Genomic DNA, 18440 nt, shown 5'->3' with positions numbered 1-18440 from the left:
GACCAGGACCTACTACAACGTGATGAGGTTTAGACCAGGACCTTCTACAATGTGGTGAGGTTTAGTCCAGGACCTACTACAATGTGGTGAGGTTTAGACCAGGACCTTCTACAACGTGGTGAGGTTTAGACCAGGACCTACTACAACGTGGTGAGGTTTAGACCAGGACCTTCTACAACGTGATGAGGTTTAGTCCAGGACCTACTACAATGTGGTGAGGTTTAGACCAGGACCTACTACAACGTGGTGAGGTTTAGTCCAGGACCTACTACAACGTGGTGAGACCAGGTTTAGACCAGGACCTACTACAACGTGGTGAGACCAGGTTTAGTCCAGGACCTACTACAACGTGGTGAGACCAGGTTTAGACCAGGACCTACTACAACGTGGTGAGACCAGGTTTAGACCAGGACCTACTACAACGTGGTGAGACCAGGTTTAGACCAGGACCTACTACAACGTGGTGAGACCAGGTTTAGACCAGGACCTACTACAACGTGGTGAGACCAGGTTTAGACCAGGACCTTCTACAACGTGGTGAGGTTTAGACCAGGACCTACTACAACGTGGTGAGACCAGGTTTAGACCAGGACCTTCTACAACGTGGTGAGGTTTAGACCAAGACCTACTACAACGTGGTGAGGTTTAGTCCAGGACCTACTACAACGTGGTGAGACCAGGTTTAGTCCAGGACCTACTACAACGTGGTGAGACCAGGTTTAGACCAGGACCTACTACAACGTGGTGAGACCAGGTTTAGACCAGGACCTTCTACAACATGGTGAGGTTTAGACCAGGACCTACTACAACGTGGTGAGACCAGGTTTAGTCCAGGACCTACTACAACGTGGTGAGACCAGGTTTAGACCAGGACCTACTACAACGTGGTGAGACCAGGTTTAGACCAGGACCTACTACAACGTGATGAGGTTTAGACCAGGACCTACTACAACGTGGTGAGGTTTAGTCCAGGACCTACTACAACGTGGTGAGGTTTAGACCAGGACCTTCTACAACGTGGTGAGGTTTAGACCAGGACCTACTACAACGTGGTGAGGTTTAGTCCAGGACCTACTACAACGTGGTGAGGTTTAGTCCAGGACCTACTACAACGTGGTGAGGTTTAGACCAGGACCTACTACAACGTGGTGAGGTTTAGACCAGGACCTACTACAACGTGATGAGGTTTAGACCAGGACCTTCTACAATGTGGTGAGGTTTAGTCCAGGACCTACTACAATGTGGTGAGGTTTAGACCAGGACCTTCTACAACGTGGTGAGGTTTAGACCAGGACCTACTACAACGTGGTGAGGTTTAGACCAGGACCTTCTACAACGTGATGAGGTTTAGTCCAGGACCTACTACAACGTGGTGAGGTTTAGTCCAGGACCTACTACAACGTGGTGAGGTTTAGACCAGGACCTACTACAACGTGGTGAGACCAGGTTTAGACCAGGACCTACTACAACGTGGTGAGACCAGGTTTAGTCCAGGACCTACTACAACGTGGTGAGACCAGGTTTAGACCAGGACCTACTACAACGTGGTGAGACCAGGTTTAGACCAGGACCTACTACAACGTGGTGAGACCAGGTTTAGACCAGGACCTACTACAACGTGGTGAGACCAGGTTTAGACCAGGACCTACTACAACGTGGTGAGACCAGGTTTAGACCAGGACCTACTACAACGTGGTGAGACCAGGTTTAGACCAGGACCTTCTACAACGTGGTGAGGTTTAGACCAGGACCTACTACAACGTGGTGAGACCAGGTTTAGACCAGGACCTTCTACAACGTGGTGAGGTTTAGACCAAGACCTACTACAACGTGGTGAGGTTTAGTCCAGGACCTACTACAACGTGGTGAGACCAGGTTTAGTCCAGGACCTACTACAACGTGGTGAGACCAGGTTTAGACCAGGACCTACTACAACGTGGTGAGACCAGGTTTAGACCAGGACCTTCTACAACATGGTGAGGTTTAGACCAGGACCTACTACAACGTGGTGAGACCAGGTTTAGTCCAGGACCTACTACAACGTGGTGAGACCAGGTTTAGACCAGGACCTACTACAACGTGGTGAGACCAGGTTTAGACCAGGACCTACTACAACGTGGTGAGGTTTAGACCAGGACCTTCTACAACGTGGTGAGACCAGGTTTAGACCAGGACCTTCTACAACGTGGTGAGGTTTAGACCAGGACCTACTACAACGTGGTGAGGTTTAGTCCAGGACCTACTACAACGTGGTGAGGTTTAGTCCAGGACCTACTACAACGTGGTGAGGTTTAGACCAGGACCTACTACAACGTGGTGAGGTTTAGACCAGGACCTTCTACAACGTGGTGAGGTTTAGACCAGGACCTTCTACAACGTGGTGAGGTTTAGTCCAGGACCTACTACAACGTGGTGAGGTTTAGACCAGGACCTACTACAACGTGGTGAGGTTTAGACCAGGACCTTCTACAACGTGATGAGGTTTAGACCAGGACCTTCTACAACATGGTGAGGTTTAGACCAGGACCTTCTACAACATGGTGAGGTTTAGACCAGGACCTTCTACAACATGGTGAGGTTTAGACCAGGACCTACTACAACATGGTGAGGTTTAGACCAGGACCTTCTACAACATGGTGAGGTTTAGACCAGGACCTTCTACAACGTGGTGAGGTTTAGACCAGGACCTACTACAACGTGGTGAGGTTTAGACCAGGACCTACTACAACGTGGTGAGACCAGGTTTAGACCAGGACCTACTACAACGTGGTGAGACCAGGTTTAGTCCAGGACCTACTACAACGTGGTGAGGTTTAGACCAGGACCTTCTACAACGTGGTGAGGTTTAGTCCAGGACCTTCTACAACATGGTGAGGTTTAGACCAGGACCTTCTACAACATGGTGAGGTTTAGACCAGGACCTTCTACAACATGGTGAGGTTTAGACCAGGACCTACTACAACGTGGTGAGACCAGGTTTAGTCCAGGACCTACTACAACGTGGTGAGGTTTAGACCAGGACCTACAACAACGTGGTGAGACCCGGGTGCATCAGAGTTCCTGTGGCCTGAGGGCGGGGCTTAGAAAAGAGGTCGACTGAGGCGCGGCTCTAACAAGCGCTCGCCCCCCCCCCCCCTCGCTGTCCTCATCTTCACATCACGCGTGACCTCGTCTTCTTCATGGAGTATGTGCGTTACAGCCTACGGTCTGCAGCCTTTTGTAAAGCCCCGCCCACATTTACTCTCACTGTCCTGGTTCTGATGGAGCTCCAGACCTGTCCTCCTCAGTGAACCCTCCTCAGATCTGTCCTTCTCAGTGAACCCTCCTCAGACCTGTCCTTCTCAGTGAACCCTCCTCAGACCTGTCCTTCTCAGTGAACCCTCCTCAGACCTGTCCTTCTCAGTAAACCCTCCTCAGATCTGTCCTTCTCAGTGAACCCTCCTCAGATCTGTCCTTCTCAGTGAACCCTCCTCAGATCTGTTCTTCTCAGTGAACCCTCCTCAGATCTGTCCTTCTCAGTAAACCCTCCTCAGACCTGTCCTTCTCAGTGAACCCTCCTCAGATCTGTCCTTCTCAGTGAACCCTCCTCAGACCTGTCCTTCTCAGTGAACCCTCCTCAGATCTGTCCTTCTCAGTGAACCCTCCTCAGACCTGTCCTTCTCAGTGAACCCTCCTCAGATCTGTCCTTCTCAGTGAACCCTCCTCAGATCTGTTCTTCTCAGTGAACCCTCCTCAGATCTGTCCTTCTCAGTGAACCCTCCTCAGATCTGTCCTTCTCAGTGAACCCTCCTCAGACCTGTCCTTCTCAGTGAACCCTCCTCAGATCTGTCCTTCTCAGTGAACCCTCCTCAGATCTGTCCTTCTCAGTGAACCCTCCTCAGATCTGTCCTTCTCAGTAAACCCTCCTCAGACCTGTCCTTCTCAGTGAACCCTCCTCAGATCTGTCCTTCTCAGTGAACCCTCCTCAGATCTGTTCTCAGTAAACCCTCCTCAGATCTGTTCTCAGTAAACCCTCCTCAGATCTGTTCTTCTCAGTAAACCCTCCTCAGATCTGTCCTTCTCAGTAAACCCTCCTCAGATCTGTCCTTCTCAGTGAACCCTCCTCAGATCTGCTCTCAGTAAACCCTCCTCAGATCTGTCCTTCTCAGTGAACCCTCCTCCCTGAGCTGATGTTCTCCCTGGTGCCGTGTTTGGAGTTCACTGTCAGAGCGTGTCGGGCGTAATGTAGGTTATATTTTCCATCTCACTGCTTTCTGGGGCATCGTCGCTCTGAACCCCCCCGGCCCCCCCCCTCTCTCTGTCAGGCGTTACATTAACCAGGCCTGCTCTCCTCCTGCTCTCCTCCTGCTCTCCTCCTGCTCTCCTCCTCCTCCTGCTCTCCTCCTGCTCTCCTCCTCCTCCTCCTCCTCCTCCTCCTCCTCCTGCTCTCCTCCTCCTCCTCCTCCTCCTCCTCCTGCTCTCCTCCTCCTCCTCCTCCTGCTCTCCTCCTCCTCCTCCTCCTCCTCCTCCTGCTCTCCTCCTCCTCCTCCTGCTCTCCTCCTCCTCCTCCTCCTCCTCCTCCTCCTCCTCCTCCTCCTGCTCTCCTCCTCCTCCTCCTCCTCCTCCTCCTCCTCCTCCTCCTGCTCTCCTCCTCCTCCTCCTCCTCCTCCTCCTCCTCCTCCTCCTCCTCCTGCTCTCCTCCTCCTCCTCCTCCTCCTCCTCCTCCTCCTCCTCCTGCTCTCCTCCTCCTCCTCCTCCTCCTCCTCCTCCTCCTCCTCCTCCTGCTCTCCTCCTCCTCCTCCTCCTCCTCCTCCTCCTCCTCCTCCTCCTCCTCCTCCTCCTCCTCCTCCTCCTCCTCCTGCTCTCCTCCTCCTCCTCCTCCTCCTCCTCCTCCTCCTCCTCCTCCTCCTCCTCCTCCTCCTCCTCCTCCTCCTCCTGCTCTCCTCCTCCTCCTCCTCCTCCTCCTCCTCCTCCTCCTCCTCCTCCTCCTCCTGCAGACTCTGAGCTGAATAATGGACGGCTCCTGATGTTTCTGCTAATGCACCTTACATAACCCCCCCCAGGACGTTTGCTCTGTCCCCCCCCCCCCCGCTCTCAGACAGTGTTTTAGAGGCTCCTCCTCCGTCAGAGGCCGCTGTTACTGTACTGCATTATAATACTCATAATAATGCTGTACTTTGTAGTACTGCATTATAATACTCATCATAATGCAGTACTTTGTAGTACTGCATTATAATACTCATAATAATGCTGTACTTTGTAGTACTGCATTATAATACTCATCATAATGCAGTACTTTGTAGTACTGCATTATAATACTCATCATAATGCAGTACTTTGTTGTACTGCATTATAATACTCATCATAATGCAGTACTTTGTTGTACTGCATTATAATACTCATCATAATGCAGTACTCTGTAGTACTTCCAGAGGCCGTCTCCTGTAGTGAGTAATAGTAATACTTATGCAGTACTTTGTTGTACTTCCCTCAGGTCCTTCAGAACATCCTGGAGGCGGAGTCTGAGTACTCCAGAGAACTGCAGAGTCTGCTGGGGACGTACCTGCGATCCCTGCACTCCACCGACAGGTACTGGTACTGCAAATACTACTGCAGATACTACTGCAAATACTACTACAGATACTACCACCGACAGGTACAAGTACTGCAAATACTACTGCAAATACTACTACAGATACTACCACCGACAGGTACTGGTACTGCAAATACTACTGCAAATACTACTGCAAATACTACTACAGATACTACCACCGACAGGTACTGGTACTGCAAATACTACTGCAAATACTACTACAGATACTACCACCGACAGGTACTGGTACTGCAAATACTACTGCAAATACTACTACAGATACTACCACCGACAGGTACTGGTACTGCAAATACTACTGCAAATACTACTGCAAATACTACTGCAAATACTACTACAGATACTACCACTGACAGGTACAAGTACTGCAAATACTACTGCAAATACTACTGCAAATACTACTGCAAATACTACTACAGATACTACCACCGACAGGTACTGGTACTGCAAATACTACTGCAAATACTACTGCAAATACTACTGCAAATACTACTACAGATACTACCACTGACAGGTACAAGTACTGCAAATACTACTGCAAATACTACTGCAAATACTACTGCAAATACTACTACAGATACTACCACCGACAGGTACTGGTACTGCAAATACTACTGCAAATACTACTGCAAATACTACTGCAAATACTACTGCAAATACTACTGCAAATACTACTGCAAATACTACTACAGATACTACCACTGACAGGTACAAGTACTGCAAATACTACTGCAAATACTACTGCAAATACTACTGCAAATACTACTACAGATACTACCACCGACAGGTACTGGTACTGCAAATACTACTGCAAATACTACTGCAAATACTACTGCAAATACTACTACAGATACTACTGCAGATACTACTACAGATACTACCACTGACAGGTACTGGTACTGCAAATACTACTGCAAATACTACTGAAAATACTACCTCCGACAGGTACTGGTGCTTCAAATACTGCAAATACTACCACTGACAGGTACTGGTACTACAAATACTACTGCAAATACTACTGCAAATACTACTACAAATACTACTGCAAATACTACTGAAAATACTACCACTGACAGGTACTGGTACTACAAATACTACTGCAAATACTACTGCAAATACTACTACAAATACTACTGCAAATACTACTGCAAATACTACCACCGACAGGTACAAGTACTGCAAATACTACTGCAAATACTACCACCGACAGGTACAAGTACTGCAAATACTACTGCAAATACTACCACCGACAGGTACAAGTACTGCAAATACTACTGCAAATACTACCACCGACAGGTACAAGTACTGCAAATACTACTACAAATACTACTGCAAATACTACTGCAAATACTACCACCGACAGGTACTGGTGCTTCAAATACTACTGCAAATACTACTGCAAATACTACTGCAAATACTACCACCGACAGGTACTGGTGCTTCAAATACTACAACTTCCTCAGGATTCAGTTATATCATTATGCAGTTTTTGCTACACTACAGTACTACAGTACTGCAGTAGTTTCCAGAGTTCCCCGATCAGATTAGGTTTTGTTGAAAGTCGGCTGGTTTAATTCTAGGATAGGTTTGACTGTTTTTTCCCTGGGGGGCCAGAGGAACCAGAGGAACCAGAGGAACCAGAGGAACCAGAGGAACCAGAGGAACGACCTTCTGTCTCATTTAGTTCCAAGGTTTTGTGCTGAGAGAGAAGACTCTGGACTTTGGGGCAGTTTTCGTTTTGTGTCGTTACAGAGATCTGAACCGGCCAGCGTTTTTACATACTGAGATATGTTCTTACCTGACCTTAGACGAGTTCATATATCCCCGTCTGGTCTCTGTCCGTGCGCTCTGTCAGGCAGACGGAGCACATACGCAGGAGTGAGCGGGGAAGTCTTTAGGAGTTACTGCTCCTGTATCATTACGCCTCACAATATAGTTCCCCTTTTTATCTGCTTATAAAATCCACATGTTACATTTCTGTGTAAATATACTTTGCATGAAAACACTTCACGTAACTTTATTTAAATAGGGAACACGTGGAAGAGCTTGGTAGCTTCTATCGTGAGCTTTTTTGGAGCTATGTGACATGTGGGAGAGGCTGCGTATGTGTGAGCGCACGGACAAAGACCAGACGGGGATATATTAACTCCACTAAGGTTAGGTAAGAACATATCTCAGTATGGAAAAACGCTGGCCTATTCCTTTAAACCGTCCCGTTGCCGTGGTTACTGCAGTGGGATTCTCCGCTTTGGAAACACTGTCAGATGAAGGAGACGATTTGCATAAAGCAGAGTCTGCAGATCCCCGGACCTCTGCCCTGACCCTCCTGACCCTCCTGGGCCTCCTGTCATGGCCTCGTCCTCCTGGTCCTCCTGTCATGGCCTGGTCCTCCTGGTCCTCCTGTCATGGCCTCGTCCTCCTGGTCCTCCTGTCATGGCCTCGTCCTCCTGGTCCTCTGAGGAGTTTGTGTCATCCTGTCCTTCTGTTTCCAGACTCAGCAGCTCCGACATCAGCCACGTCCAGGGGAACCTGGAGGAGATCTCCACCTTTCAGCAGATGTTGGTGCAGAGCCTGGACGAGCACACCAAGTATGTCCTCTGCCCAGATCTGTGAAGGTTCCTCTGCAGCTTCACAACATCTGCTCTGTTTCCTCAGGCTCCCGGAGAACCAGCAGAGGGTCGGAGGCTTCTTCCTGAACCTCATGCCCCAGATGAAGCTCATCTACACGGACTACTGCTCCAACCACCCGCATGCCGTCAGCGTGCTCACGCAGCTCAGGTAACATCTGCTCTGGTTTACTCCATCTGTGTAGGAACCTGAGAGATGGAGGAGCTCACATTTAGCCTGTTCTACTTTATCTGTGTAAGAACCTGAGAGATGGAGACGCTCACATTTAGTCTGTTTTACTTTATCTGTGTAAGAACCTGAGAGATGGAGACGCTCACATTTAGTCTGTTTTACTTTATCTGTGTAAGAACCTGAGAGATGGAGGAGCTCACATTTAGTCTGTTTTACTTTATCTGTGTAAGAACCTGAGAGATGGAGGAGCTCACATTTAGTCTGTTTTACTTTATCTGTGTAAGAACCTGAGAGATGGAGACGCTCACATTTAGTCTGTTTTACTTTATCTGTGTAAGAACCTGAGAGATGGAGACGCTCACATTTAGTCTGTTTTACTTTATCTGTGTAAGAACCTGAGAGATGGAGACGCTCACATTTAGTCTGTTTTACTTTATCTGTGTAAGAACCTGAGAGATGGAGACGCTCACATTTAGTCTGTTTTACTTTATCTGTGTAAGAACCTGAGAGATGGAGACGCTCACATTTAGTCTGTTTTACTTTATCTGTGTAAGAACCTGAGAGATGGAGGAGCTCACATTTAGTCTGTTTTACTTTATCTGTGTAAGAACCTAAGAGATGGAGGAGCTCACATTTAGTCTGTTTTACTTTATCTGTGTAAGAACCTGAGAGATGGAGACGCTCACATTTAGTCTGTTCTACTTTATCTGTGTAAGAACCTGAGAGATGGAGACGCTCACATTTAGTCTGTTTTACTTTATCTGTGTAAGAACCTGAGAGATGGAGACGCTCACATTTAGTCTGTTTTACTTTATCTGTGTAAGAACCTGAGAGATGGAGACGCTCACATTTAGTCTGTTTTACTTTATCTGTGTAAGAACCTGAGAGATGGAGACGCTCACATTTAGTCTGTTTTACTTTATCTGTGTAAGAACCTGAGAGATGGAGACGCTCACATTTAGTCTGTTTTACTTTATCTGTGTAAGAACCTGAGAGATGGAGGAGCTCACATTTAGTCTGTTTTACTTTATCTGTGTAAGAACCTAAGAGATGGAGGAGCTCACATTTAGTCTGTTTTACTTTATCTGTGTAAGAACCTGAGAGATGGAGACGCTCACATTTAGTCTGTTCTACTTTATCTGTGTAAGAACCTGAGAGATGGAGACGCTCACATTTAGTCTGTTCTACTTTATCTGTGTAAGAACCTGAGAGATGGAGACGCTCACATTTAGCCTGTTCTACTTTATCTGTGTAAGAACCTGAGAGATGGAGACGCTCACATTTAGCCTGTTCTACTCCATCTGTGTAAGAACCTGAGAGATGGAGACTCACTGATGACTGAGGTTTCTGTTACGATAGATTTATTATATTATTATAGATTTATCTCCAATGTGAAGAAGAGAAAATGTAGAAAAAAGGGGGAAGAAAAGATGAAAAATTCAGGGGAAATGGGGGTAAAAAAAAGGGGGAAAGTTGTTTAAATAAATTGGGAATTATAAAGAAGAAAAAAGGAGAAAAAATAAGAAAAAAAGAGGAGAAAAAAATGCAAAATCTGGAAGAAAAAAATGTTTTAAAATTGTTAAAAAAAATAAAAAAAATGTAGGTTCTGTTTCTGACATTTATTCTGACGTTTATTTTCAGGCAGTATTTCTATAATCTACATGATTATCTACATACACACAGTCCAAGGGCTTTGTCGGCTCATTATACGGTTGATTTGGGCTTTTTTTTTGTAAATTAAAAGTAGGTTTTGTATTCATGAATTTAAATAGAGACAAAAATGTGGGAAAATCCTAACCTGGCTAACGTCAGGCTGCTGTGTGCGCTCGAATCATTTGGAACTGCACAGCAGCCTGGGGACCAGGGCCCAGATTTTCTGGTGGATTTGGGAACCAATCACAGAGCGAGGAGGGACGGCAAGACGATGACCCGCTATTCGATATACGGAAGCTTGTCGTTTATTTACGGATTAAAAAGAAAAAGTTTATTTACGGATCCAACATGACGCAGCGACACGATGGTATTTTTCGATCAAGCTTTAGACCTTGTTCTAAATAATTTAGCTCAAAAGTTTACAGCGGGTACGTCATAGGTCGTCTCATACGATGATACGATTGGCCTCGTGCAGACGCATCATAGACTTTTTTTTTCGTATCGCCCAATAAACGAGTATGGACGATCGTAAACCACACCTCTCCTACGAGAAAATGAATTGGTGTCCCCAGACTAAATATCACTGTGATTTTAGTCTGGTGTTAGCCAGGCTAGGAAAATGTCACAATATGGATTAAAAAAAATGGAGAAAAAAATGGGGGAAATATAGATGTAAAAAAATAAACCTAAAAAAAAAAGTGTTTTTCTGCCCTTTGATCCGTCCAGGACCCTGATCCTGTGACATGTTTCTGATGTAAAAACCTCTTCTCAGTGAGGAGCTCTTGTGTCTCAGTGAGGAGCTCTTGTGTCTCAGTGAGGAGCTCTTGTGTCTCAGTGAGGAGCTCTTGTGTCTCAGTGAGGAGCTCTTGTGTCTCAGTGAGGAGCTCTTGTGTCTCAGACTGACTCTTGTGTCTCAGTCTGACTCTTGTGTCTCAGTGAGGAGCTCTTGTGTCTCAGTGAGGAGCTCTTGTGTCTCAGTGAGGAGCTCTTGTGTCTCAGTGAGGAGCTCTTGTGTCTCAGTGAGGAGCTCTTGTGTCTCAGTGAGGAGCTCTTGTGAAGGTCTCAGTCTGACTCTTGTGTCTCAGTGAGGAGCTCTTGTGTCTCAGTGAGGAGCTCTTGTGTCTCAGTGAGGAGCTCTTGTGTCTCAGTGAGGAGCTCTTGTGTCTCAGTGAGGAGCTCTTGTGTCTCAGTGAGGAGCTCTTGTGTCTCAGTGAGGAGCTCTTGTGAAGGTCTCAGTCTGACTCTTGTGTCTCAGTGAGGAGCTCTTGTGAAGGTCTCAGTCTGACTCTTGTGTCTCAGTGAGGAGCTCTTGTGTCTCAGTGTGACTCTTGTGTCTCAGTGAGGAGCTCTTGTGTCTCAGTCTGACTCTTGTGTCTCAGTGAGGAGCTCTTGTGTCTCAGTGAGGAGCTCTTGTGTCTCAGTGAGGAGCTCTTGTGAAGTTCTCAGTCTGGCTCTTGTGTCTCAGTGAGGAGCTCTTGTGTCTCAGTGAGGAGCTCTTGTGTCTCAGTGAGGAGCTCTTGTGAAGGTCTCAGTCTGACTCTTGTGTCTCAGTGAGGAGCTCTTGTGTCTCAGTGAGGAGCTCTTGTGTCTCAGTGAGGAGCTCTTGTGTCTCAGTGAGGAGCTCTTGTGAAGGTCTCAGTCTGACTCTTGTGTCTCAGTGAGGAGCTCTTGTGTCTCAGTGAGGAGCTCTTGTGAAGGTCTCAGACTGACTCTTGTGTCTCAGTGAGGAGCTCTTGTGGAAGTTCTCAGTCTGACTCTTGTGTCTCAGTGAGGAGCTGGGCGTCTACATGGAGTCCAAAGGAGCGTCCAGTCCCGGGATCCTCACGCTGACCACCAGCCTCAGTAAACCCTTCACCCGCCTGGAGCGTTACCCCACCCTCCTGAAGGAGCTGGACCGCCACATGGAGGAGCTGCACCCGGACCGGGCGGAGCTGCAGGCGGCCATGAGCGCCTTCAAGAGCCTGGCGGTGAGTGGAGGGGGAGGAGCCAGAGGGGGAGGAGCCGGAGGAGGAGGAGGAGCCGGAGGGGGAGGAGCCGGAGGGGGAGGAGCCGGAGGAGCCGCCGCCTCCTTAACGCCCTCTGTGTGTCGTCACAGGCCGAGTGTCAGGACGTGAGGAAGAGGAAGGAGCTGGAGCTGCAGATCCTCAACGAGCCAATCAGGAACTGGGAAGGCGATGACATCAGCACGCTGGGCCCGGTGCTGCACATGTCCACGGCGTCGGTGCACAACGGGCAGGTCAGAGGGTCAGAGGGACTGAGGGACTGAGGGTCACAGGGCCAGAGGGTCAGAGGGCCAGAGGGTCAGAGGGTCACAGGCAGGGCTGGACTGGCAGAAAAAATCGTCCCGGGACTTTTGGGTCAAGACCGGCCCTCTGAAAAAAAAACAGTCATATTCAATAGTGGAGGTGATGAGCAAAACAATAACATTGGCTTGAACTAAAACAGTATAAGCAACAAATCGAGGACAATAGTTTTATTTTGTTTCTGCTGAGTTCAAGCTCACGCCTCAGAGACTCAACACTTTAATCTTGTCATTTATAACTTGAAGGAACTTTTGTAAAACGTCTAAACAATCCTAAAATGTGAGTTCCGTTAATGAAGTTCCTCTCGCGACTGTGACACAAATAAACAGAGGTGAGGAGTGAGAACAGAAATCCCAAAAAGACCAAACATTGTAAATCCTTTCAATGGAAACTAGAAGATTTACAAACTGCACTGACGACGAGTCACCTGACAACTCCCAGCATGCACTTCTTTGCAAACATTTGTCTAAAATTTATAAAAACAGAGGTCTGAGGTTCTGTGGGTCCTGGAGGGAGTTACAATAAACTGTTTCCTCTTATATTCACAGTGTGAGGGGCATGAGTGTGATGTCCCAGAGCTCATTATACAAGATTATCTGAACCAGGACTCAAGAAAGGCGTCACTTCCCTCTAGTGGAGGAATTGTGTAATTGCATCTATGTAAAGATAGATAATGGAATGACTTTTCCTGCTAATTATGTAAGTAAGTCAGTAATCTTTATTTCTATAGCACCTTTCACAGACAGAGGCCACAAAGTGCTTCACAACAACACAGTGAAAGCAGAAACTACAAACAATATAACAAGGGCTCAAAACAACACAGAAATCACAGCAGCCCAGAAGAAGCTAAAGCTTGAACAAAGAAATGTGTCTTAAGGCTTTGAAAGAATCAACAGGGCCGGTGTTAAGGTATAACGGGCCTTGTCTCGATCTGACCGGCCCAACCGGCCCAGAAGTACGTCGGCCCATCAGGAACACTCCCAAATCTGATGGCCAGTCCAGCCCTGATCACAGGGTATCAGAGTCAGAGGGTCTGAGGGTCTGAGGGTCAGCTGGTCACAGGGTCTGAGGGTCAGCTGGTCAGAGGGTCAGAGGGTCAGAGTCTGTAGAAGCTCCCTGGTCTCCCACAGACGGTCTAACCCCGTGTGGTCCCTCAGGACTGGAGCGAGCGGTACCTGGTTCCTGATCACAGGGTATCAGAGGGTCTGAGGGTCAGCTGGTCAGAGGCTCAGAGGGTCTGAGGGTCAGAGGCTCAGAGTCTGTAGAAGCTCCCCGGGCTCCCACAGAAGGTCTAACCCCGTGTGGTCCCTCAGGACTGGAGCGAGCGGTACCTGGTGCTCTTCCCTCACACGCTGCTCCTGCTGTCGGCCAGTCTGCGCATGAGCGGCTTCATCTACCAGGTACTAACGCAGACACCTCAGGTATTAAAGCAGACCTAACGAGTGTCGTCTGTCCCAGGGCCGGCTGCCTCTGTCCGGGATGCTCATCTCCAGGATGGAAGACAGCGAGGACACCAGGAACGCCTTCGAGATCACAGGTCTGTCACACACGCCTCAGAGCAGGTTCTCTCAGATTCACTCATGTTTCTGTCTAAATGACTTTTATTTATCCAAAAGTCTTTAAAGATCTCACAGATCTGTCGTCTTTGTGCCCGTAAATAAATACTCTGTGGACATAAAATGGATTCCAGCTTTAAGATAGTTTGGAAATAATGACTTTGCTCCATAAGTTTATCTAAATGTGATATGATCCAAAAGCTTCAGCTGGAAGTTTCTGTCAGTTTTTGCTCCAAATTGTTTTAAACATCCACATCACTGTCTGTTCCCTGTGTTCAGGCCTTAAAGGGACCATACGGAGTTTAAATGAGCTCACACCTGTTCACCACATTAACGTAGAGGCTGCAGTTACACGTGTGACCTGAGGGGGCAGCAGTGAGTCTGATGTTTCTCTCTCTCCTCAGGCGCTCAGGGCGAGCGGGTGCAGGTGGCCTGTTCTTCTCAGAAGCTGCTCCAGGATTGGCTGGACCTCCTGACCACCCACACCCACGGCCCGCCCCAAAGCCTCATGGGAAAACCCCAGAGCTACACAACAGTGAGAGGCTTTTACAGAGAAATGTGGGAACATGAGGAAGAAAAGGAAAGAAACGAATCAAATAAATCATAAACAAGGAAAAAATGTGACAAAAATCATAAAGAATTTTGAAAAGAGGAATTTTTTTTAATAAAATCTGAAATAAATTCTGGAAAAAATGGAAGAAAAATCTGGGAAGAAATTTTTTTTTTTTTTTTTCCTCTTTTTATGAAAATGTGATTAAAATATGAGTAAAAAAATTGATGAAAATATGAACAAAAAATGACGAAAAGGTTAAAAAAATTTGACAAAAAAGTAAACAAAAAAGACAAAAAAGACACAAATGAAAAAAAAAAAAAAAAAAAAAATGACAAAAATTTGATGGAAAAGGTTTTTTTTTTTTGACAAAACAGTGACAAAAAATATGAAAAAAAGTGACGAAAAATGAACAAAACTGGGGGGAAAAGTGATGAAAATATGACAAAATGCATTAAAAATGAACTTAGATGAGTTTTGTCGGTCTTAGCTTTCAAATGAGGCGCTACTACAATAGGAGTCTAGATTTGGGTCCAGCTGATCTGGAGAAAATGCACTCGGTTTAAAGAAAGTCTCTCTGTGTCTCCCACACAATCTGGGAAGAATCTTGAAAAATACATGAAATTCATTGGGAAAAAAGGAAATATATTGGGGGAAAATTTGTGGGAAAAATGGGGGAAGAAAATCTGGTGGAATGTGGAAAAAAATGAAACGGGGAAACTTGAAAACATTTGGGAAAAATTGGGGAAAAGTGAAATCTAAATGTGATTATAAAGCATTAACCCCGGTCTCCCCCCTCTCCCCCGTGTCTCCCCCGTGTCTCCCCCCTCTCCACAGCTGCCCTCGCTCCCGGCCACTCCGTCCCGACACTCGGACCTGCGCCCGGGGGGGCCCTCGGGGGGGCCCTCGGGGAACGGGCTGGGCGGGTACCACACCCTGCCCCAGGCCTTCTCCTTCAGCCTGACCTCCGGGGGGGGCGTGTGGGGGCCCCTGGAGCCGCCGCAGACGCCCAAACCCTGGAGCCTGAGCTGCCTGAGGCCCGCCCCCCCCCCTCCGGCCCTCCGCCGCGCTCAGCGTCAAGGAGGTGGGAGGAGTTTCGTGGGTCTTAGCTTTCAAATGTGTCTCTGCAGGAGCTTCAGATCTGCTTCTGTTTCCAGGATCTGAGTAAAAGTCCCAAAAACATGAAGAAGCTTCTGCCCAAGAGGAAGCCGGAGAGGAAGGCGTCAGAGGAGGACGTGACCCGGAGGAGTGAGAGCCTTACAGATGTTCCCCAGATGTTTGTGTGAGGAGGAGGTCCTGAAACATGTGTAACATCTGTAACATGTGTGTGTGAAGGTACGGCGGCGCTGGAGGAGGACGCCCAGATCCTCAAGGTCATCGAGGCCTATTGTACCAGCGCCAAGACCCGGCAGACGCTCAACTCCAGTGAGTACCCGGAGTACCACAGTACTCTGATATATACACCAACTCCAGTGAGTACAAGTACAAGTACTCTGATATACTGTATACATCAACTCCAGTGAGTACCCGGAGTACCACAGTACAAGTACATCAGAGTACAAGTACAAATACATCAGAGTATACATACAGGAGGAGTGATAAATACTGTATATATATATATATATATCTGCTGTTAAAGCACATTTGTAACAATGACTTGACTCCAGTGTCATGTGGGGGGAAAAAAAAACACAACAGATTTTAAAACAGGTTAAACATTTGTTTGGAAAAAGAGGATACAGTATTTATACAGTATTTATATAGTATTTATACAGTATTTATACAGTATTTATATACAGTATTTATACAGTATTTAATAAAAACATGTATAATATATAAACATAGTTATAGGAAATGGTAAAGGAAAAAAGGGTAAATTTGTATAACACTTATAATTTTTTTACGTAAAAAATGGCAAATAAATTGGGAAATAATGTGGAAAAAAGGCGAATAAATGGACCAAAAAAAATATATATATAATAATACAAATATTTATATATATGTATATATATATATATAAATAGAAGTAAAAACTAAAAAACTCTTGCTAACGTTTCTTGCTAACGTTTCATGCTAACGTTTCTTGCTAACACTTGTCTGCTGTCTTTGTCTGTTAACCTTTGACCTCTGGTTTCTTCTCGTTCCCCCCTGTGCTCCTCGTTTCTCCTCGTTTCTCCTCGTTTCTCCTCGTTTCTCCTCGTTTCTCCTCGTTTCTCCTCGTTTCTCCTGGTTTCTCCTGGTTTCTCCTCGTTTCTCCTCGTTTCTCCTCGCTCCCCCACGTTCTCCTCGCTCCCCGCGTTCTCCTCCTCAACGCGCCTCGCAGCCTGGCAGGGCACTGACCTCATGCATAACCACGTTCTCGCCGACTCCAGCGCCAACGCTAACCTGCCCGGCAACGCCACCGACCAATCAGAGGACTCGGATTACGACAGCGTGTGGACCATGCACAGTTACCGCACGGGATCCTTCTCTCGTAAGAACCGGACGATCGAGAGACGGGGCAGATGTTACAGATGTTTCAGACCTTTAGATGTTCCAGACGTTTAGATGTTTCAGATGTTTAGATGTTTCAGACCTTTAGATGTTTCAGATGTTTAGACGTTTCAGACGCTGCAGGTGGAAACATCTCAGTCCTTAGTTTATCTCAGTCAGAGCAAAAACAGCCCAAACTTTTTACGCTGTTTATTCCCTCAGATTTATGTCCCTGATCTACAGCTTCAGATTAAGATCTCTGATTCTCCTGCAGCGTCTCAGGACTAAACCTGGACTAAACCTGGACTAAACCTGGACTAAACCAGGACTAAACCTGGACTAAACCTGGACTAAACCAGGACTAAACCTGGACTAACTGTTTCTGCAGAAGTTTGAGAAGGTCCTGTCCCAGAGCCTGACCCTGACTCTGACCCAGATGTTTCCTCCTCCAGGCTCGAGCAGGAGAGACGTCCACATGTTGTTCCCTGAGGAGGAGAAGATCATCGTGGAGGAGACGAGGAGCAACGGCCAGACGGTGATGGAGGAGAGGTGTGTGGGGAGGCGGGTCAGGGGCGGGTCAGAGGTCAGGGGCGGGTCAGAGGCGGGTCAGAGGTCAGGGGTGGGTCAGGGGTCAGAGGAGGGTCAGGGGTCAGAGGTCAGAGGAGGGTCTGAGGAGGGTCAGGGGTCAGAGGAGGGTCAGAGGAGGGTCAGAGGAGGGTCAGAGGTCAGAGGAGGGTCAGAGGTCAGGGGCGGGTCAGAGGTCAGAGGTCAGAGTTCTCTCAGAGGGATCATTGTGACGGGTCTGTGTCTTGGCGCAGGAGTCTGGTGGACACCGTGTACAGCCTGAAGGACGAGGTGCAGGAGCTCAAACAGGTGAGGAGTTCAGACACGTTCCTCTGCTGTTCCAGAACCTTCAGTGAAGAACGGCGTGAGTGAAGCAGCCTTTGAAGATCTGAGCGTTTGTTTCTCTGCAGGATAACAAGCGGATGAAGCGCAGCCTGGAGGAGGAGCAGAGGGCGAGGAAGGAGCTGGAGCGAGTGGTGAGGAGAGTGTTGAAGAACATGGACGACCCCACGTGGGACGAGACCAACCTGTGAAGAACCCGTGAAGAAGAACCTGTGGAGAAGAACCTGTGAAGAAGAACCTGTGGAGAAGAACCTGTGAAGAAGAACCTGTGGAGAAGAACCTGTGAAGAAGAACCTGTGAAGAAGAACCTGTGAAGAAGAACCTGTGAAGAAGAACCTGTGGAGAAGAACCTGTGAAGAAGAACCTGTGAAGAAGAACCTGTGGAGAAGAACCTGTGAAGAAGAACCTGTGGAGAAGAACCTGTGAAGAAGAACCTGTGAAGAAGAACCTGTGGAGAAGAACCTGTGAAGAAGAACCTGTGGAGAAGAACCTGTGAAGAAGAACCTGTGAAGAAGAACCCGTGAAGAAGAACCTGTGGAGAAGAACCTGTGAAGAAGAACCTGTGAAGAAGAACCCGTGAAGAAGAACCTGTGGAGAAGAACCTGTGAAGA

The 18440-nt window shown here is 47.5% G+C and overlaps 1 pseudogene across 1 annotated transcript in view; it reads left to right on the top strand.

Annotated features, from left to right (window-relative positions):
* The window catches only part of LOC306982109 (rho guanine nucleotide exchange factor 7-like), a 36268-nt pseudogene extending 18248 nt beyond the window's left edge, over nucleotides 1-18020 (top strand). Inside the window, exons 7-21 of the transcript XR_013794314.1 lie at nucleotides 5474-5568; nucleotides 8083-8178; nucleotides 8246-8368; nucleotides 11811-12009; nucleotides 12138-12278; nucleotides 13659-13745; nucleotides 13804-13882; nucleotides 14306-14436; nucleotides 15289-15535; nucleotides 15609-15699; nucleotides 15787-15876; nucleotides 16775-16924; nucleotides 17376-17472; nucleotides 17742-17796; nucleotides 17898-18020. The product of XR_013794314.1 is annotated as a rho guanine nucleotide exchange factor 7-like (transcript). The remainder of the gene's footprint in view (nucleotides 1-5473; nucleotides 5569-8082; nucleotides 8179-8245; nucleotides 8369-11810; nucleotides 12010-12137; nucleotides 12279-13658; nucleotides 13746-13803; nucleotides 13883-14305; nucleotides 14437-15288; nucleotides 15536-15608; nucleotides 15700-15786; nucleotides 15877-16774; nucleotides 16925-17375; nucleotides 17473-17741; nucleotides 17797-17897) is intronic.
* The last annotated feature ends 420 nt before the right edge of the window (nucleotides 18021-18440 follow it).

The sequence above is a fragment of the Gobius niger genome (assembly GCF_951799975.1).
Source record: "Gobius niger genome assembly, chromosome: 23".
Taxonomy (NCBI): Eukaryota; Metazoa; Chordata; class Actinopteri; order Gobiiformes; family Gobiidae; genus Gobius; species Gobius niger.
The sequence above is the reverse complement of the archived record's forward strand: the minus strand, read 5'-3'. Positions and strand labels throughout refer to the sequence as shown.